Source organism: Tachyglossus aculeatus, chromosome 9, assembly GCF_015852505.1.
Source record: "Tachyglossus aculeatus isolate mTacAcu1 chromosome 9, mTacAcu1.pri, whole genome shotgun sequence".
Lineage (NCBI taxonomy): Eukaryota > Metazoa > Chordata > Mammalia > Monotremata > Tachyglossidae > Tachyglossus > Tachyglossus aculeatus.
In genome coordinates, this window is record NC_052074.1 from 36,188,678 (window position 1) to 36,193,848 (window position 5,171).

At 52.3% G+C, this 5,171-nt stretch overlaps 1 pseudogene; it reads right to left on the reverse strand.

The window, feature by feature from the left end:
- Window positions 1–452: 452 nt before the first annotated feature.
- LOC119932066 lies at window positions 453–3,993 on the reverse strand (annotated as a pseudogene).
- Between the last annotated feature and the right edge of the window lie 1,178 nt (window positions 3,994–5,171).

The following is a 5,171-nucleotide window of genomic DNA, read 5'->3' on the forward strand; positions in this document are numbered from 1 at the left end:
TTAAGAGATTTTTATGCATTGTTCCCCGTGTGTATGAGACCAGAGGGTCCCGGGGCTTATCTCGGGGGGCACCCGAAGGCGGTCAGAGACGACCCGGGTGGACGTTCTGCAACCGAGGCTCGGGTGGTCACGGCCGGGGGTGTCGAGGAACGGCGAATCCGGTGCTTTGCCAGATGGCTGCCGGTGGATTCCGGAGGGAGGCAGTCCAGCTGGTGGGCCGTGGGCCCGCGGTCCACGATTGTGGAGTCGCTGCTCTATCTATCACTGGCTTTATTTCGGTGGGGGCCGGTGTGGGAGTACTGAGAGGAGATGAAGTCAAAGGAGGGAAAGGGCACGGGGGCAGGGGGAGGGGTGTGCGGGGAGAAAGAGTCCCCAAGCATTGCCTGCCTCCCTGCCCATCCCTCCCCGTGACTGCCACTGTCCCCCCTGTCCCCCACTGTCCCTCAGGAGGATCAGGGGGCACTTAGTGGCAGTGCTGTAGGGAGTTCAGGCCCACAATCCCACCTATTCCTACCCCGTCCTCCCACTCCCCCTCACTGTGCCACCTCTACGGCCCCCCTGCAATATGGGGCTGCAGAGATGGCCTCTGGCCACAGAGGCAGACACAGTCGCACGACCCCACCGCCGGACACGGGGGTTCTCTCTCTCTCTCGGCCGCCTCTTCCCCTCGTTCTTCCCGGAAGCGGGGACGTCCGGGCCCGCTCTCAAGCTGGAGGGTAAAAATGACCTCTACGCAGATTTTGAAGACGAAGACCCAAGGCAGAGGTGAAAGCCTTGATTTGGAATCGGCCCAAAATTCCCTCACCCACACAATTCACACCTCGGATCGCCGGGGAGTCCTCCTCCTCCGGAGGTCTTCTCCGACCCCTCCTATCTCGGCCCGGGGGTCGCCGGCCATGCCGTCCCGAGAGAAACCGTCTCCCGGAGGGGATTTGAATTTACGGGGAAAAAATAATTCTCTTACACCAGATCCTCTGCTGAAAACGGTGGCTTGCTCTGGGCCTGACGCACAGCCGGAAGAATCCCACAGACCTGTCGGTTTCTCCTCCGTCATTCTGGGAGTCACGATTGAACCCTGCATCTACAGAAAAGGCGAGAGAGAGATTTAGAGACTGTCCGGTACCTGATGGGGCTGCAGATATACAGAAAATCATCAACTCGTCCTGGGCAGGGACCGTGTCTGTCGGCCGCATTATACCTTCCCCGGTGCTCAGTACAACACTCTGCACACAGATGCCCATCGTGGACTGAGATCGGTTCAGTAAAGGGATGCGGGAGGAATCCAATCATGCGGTAGCACATAGGCTCAACTAATCATTGGACACTTTTTAAAAACCAACTTCTTTAGAAAGAGCCAAAAGTGAGAGCTGAGGTCTAGACTCTCTAATTCTCTGGTAGGAAATCCAAAGTTTGTTGGATCTAGAGTAACTCAATCAGTGGCATTTATTGAGCACTTACTTTGGAGACTAAGCACTTGAGAGAGTACAAGACAGCAGAACTAGTAGACCCATTCCTTTCCCCCAGTGAGCTCACAGTCTGTAAAGGGATACAGCCATTACTATAAATAAATTCTAGATATGAACTAAATAATAATGGCATTTGTTAAGCACTTACTATGTGCTGAGCACTGTTCTAAGTGCTGGGGTAGATACAATGGAATCAGGTTGTCCCACACGGGGCTCAGTCTTTATCCCCATTTAACAGATGAGGGAACAGAGGCCCAGAGAAGTTAAGTGACTTGCCGAGGTCACGCAGAAGACAAGCGGTGGGACCGGGATGAGAACCCATGACCTCTGACTCCCAAACTCGTGCTCTTTCCACTGAGCCACGCTGCTTCTCTAGATAATTATCATAGCACTTTGGGAGCCTTGTTGAAGAATTCAGAACTCAGACTGCCACTCCCCCAGAATAATAACAATGATGGCATTTGTTAAGCGCTTACTAGGTGCAAAGCACTGTTCTAAGCTCTGGGGAGGTTACAAGGTGAGCAGGTTGTCCCACGGGGGGCTCACAGTCTTAATCTCCATTTTACAGATGAGGTAACTGAGGCACAGAGAAGTTAAGTGACTTGCCCAAAGTCACACGGCTGACAGTTGGCGGAGCCAATATTTGAACCCATGACCTCGGACTCCAAAGCCCCGTGCTCTTTACACTGAGCCATGCGGCTATGCTGCTTCTCAGAAGAACTTACCCCTGAGACTTCTACCATCCTGAAGTGCAGGCTGAAAAAGACAAGAAGAACTTCAGCTGGGGTTTTGTTCCTCCTGAGGAAGGATCTCTCTGGGGTTTCCCTCTTCCTCGTCGCTGATTCCAGGGCAGCTCCAGCCTGGGCAAGGCCAAATAACGGGTATCACGGGGTCCCTGCCACCACCTCAAGTCTTCTCCCAGATAGGTACGTCCCGAAGCCGGTCCCCACGCCACGTCGGGCTGCTGGTTCTGGTCGTCAGGGAGGACTCCGAAGACCCTCGTGGCTCCTTCGCCGGGCCAGAACCGTTGAAGCATCGGGGCACCAGAAGTGCAATCGAGTGCTGTGGGGTTGAAGGAGGGGTGAATAAAGGGAGCAAATCCAAGTGCAGATATTGAATCAACATGTTACAGGCTAAGAAACCGAGGCACGGCAATGTTAAGTGACCCGCCAGAGATCTCAGAGCGGGCAAGAGGAAGAGATGGGATTAGAACCCAGGTCCTCCAATGCCCAGGCCTGAATTTTTCCTGCCCAGCAACACTGCCCAAACCCAAGTTTTAAGAAAAGATAAAAAGTACCCTGCCCCAAGGTAACGGTGCTTCTAACCTGTTCGGTAGGCCCAGAGTCTGAGAAATATGGTCCATCAGGTCACTACAAAGATAGTAGAGTGGACCGGTGGGGACGATACAGGTGGAAACTCTTCCGGTGATCGTCGTCCGAATGAGCGGGAAGCTCTTCGACCCGTTGGGCCTCAAATATGGCCGAGCCCCAATACCGAGGGTAAAGTCCGACCGAGGGCGAAGTGACAAAGCCAAAGCCGTCTTCCCTCTCCCTAAAGCCCAGGCACAAAAACCCAAACTGAGAGAATCAATTACCCTAGGTTCTAAAGCCAGTCCCTTGTTTTTCTGGCACCAAAATTTTTCTCGCTCTGCCCGAAACTCAGGCCGTGAAGACCCAACTAGGAGAGTTACATCTGGGGTTCGTGGCACGAAGCCGGCCCCACTTTTGCTGGCACCCATACTTTTATCGTTCTTCCCGGCACCCGGACCGTGAAGGCCCAAAGGGGGAGACTCAGATCTGGGGTTCGGCGAATGAAGCCGGCCCCCTTTCACTGACACTCCTATTTCACTGTTTTTGCCGGTGCCTGGGCCACAAAGACCCAGATGGGAAGCCTGAAGTCTGAGGGTCATGGCCTGAAGTCAGTCCCCACTTTTGCCGGCACACGTCATTTTTATTCTTCTCGACGCCTCAGCCTTGAAGACCCAAAATAGGAACACTCAAATATAGGGTTTGTGGCATGAAGTCAGCCCTGCATTTTGCTAGCGCTCGTGTTACTATTGTTCTTCCCGGCACCGAGGCCACAGAGACCCAAATGGGAAAACTCAAATCTTTGGTTCATGGCATGAAGCCAGCCCCTCTTTTGCCAGCCCTCATGTTATTATTGTTCTTACCTGTGCCTGGGCGACGAAGACCCAAATGGGAAGGCTCAGATCTGGGGTTCGCGGTGTGAAGCTGGGCCACATTTTGCCAGCACTCACATTATCTGTTGTCTTTGTGCCTGGGTCATGAAGATCCAACTGTGCAGACTTGAATATAGGGTTCATGGCATGAAACCAGTCCCGTGTTTTGCCAGCACCCTCGTTATTATCAAGCGTTCAAATGCCTGGGCCACGAAGACCCAAAAGGGAGTCAAATCTGGGGTTCATTTCATGAAACCACACCCTCTTTTGCCACCATTCGTTTTTATTGTTCTTCTCAGTGCCTGGGCCTTGAAGACCCAAATGGGAAGACTCACATCGGGGGTTCATGGCACGAAGTCACGCCCCCTTTTGCCGGCATCAATATTTCGCTCTCGCCCGGGTACCTGGGCCACGAAGACCCAATAATGGAGTCAAATCTGGGGTTCGCAGCACAAAGCCAGTACCTCCCTTTTGCTGGCATATTTTTATTGTTTGTTCCGGTGCCCCAGCCGTTAAAAGACCCAAACGAAACTGCTCAGATCTGGAGTTCATGACATGAAGCCAGACCCTCCTTTTGCTGGCACCCAAATTTTTTAATTGTTCTCCCCCATGCACAGGCCATGAAGACCCAAATGGGAAGACTCAAACCTGGGGTTCACGGAATGAAGCCACTACCCCCTTTTGCCGGCCCTCAAATTTTTAAATTTTTTTCTCCGGTGCCCAGGCCACGAAAACCCAAACGGGAAGACTCGGATCTGGGGTTTGTAGCCTGAGGCCAGTCCCCTCTATCTTCATTGTTGTTTCCAGTGCCAGGGCCATGAAGTCCCAAATGGGAAGGTTCATATCCACATTTTTTCTCTCCCCAGGTACCTGGGCCATGAAGACCCAATAGAGAAATAAGATCTGGGATGCATTGCACACCCTCTTTTGCCAGCACTCATTTTTTTTGTTCTTCCCGGTGACCGGGCCACAAAGACCCAAATGGGAAGACTCAAATCTAGGGTTTGTGGCATGAAGCCGGTCCCCACTTAAGCCGGCATCCACCTTTCCTGGCAACTGGGCCATGAAGACTCAAATTGGAAGACAAATCTGGGGTTCGTGGCATGAAGCCGGTTACGCCTTTACCGGCAGCCATATTTTTTTTGTTGTTTCCAGTGCATGGGCCGTGAAGACTCAAATGGGAAAACTCAAACTGGGGGTTAATGGCACGAAGCCTGTCTCCCCCTTTTGCCGGCATCCATAATTTCACTATTTTCCCTGGCACCACAGTGGGACAACTTGATCACCTTGTATCCCCCCCCCAGTGCTTAGAACAGTGCTTTGCACATAGTAAGTGTTTAATAAATGCTATCATTATTATTATTATTATTATTACTATGAAGACCCAAATGAGAACACTCAAACTGGGGTGTTTTTTTTTGACAAAGCCAGCACCCGCTTTGGCCAGGATACATGTCATTATTGTTCTTCCCAGTGCCTGGGCCATGAAGACCCAAATGGGAAAACTCAAATATAGGATTTGTGGC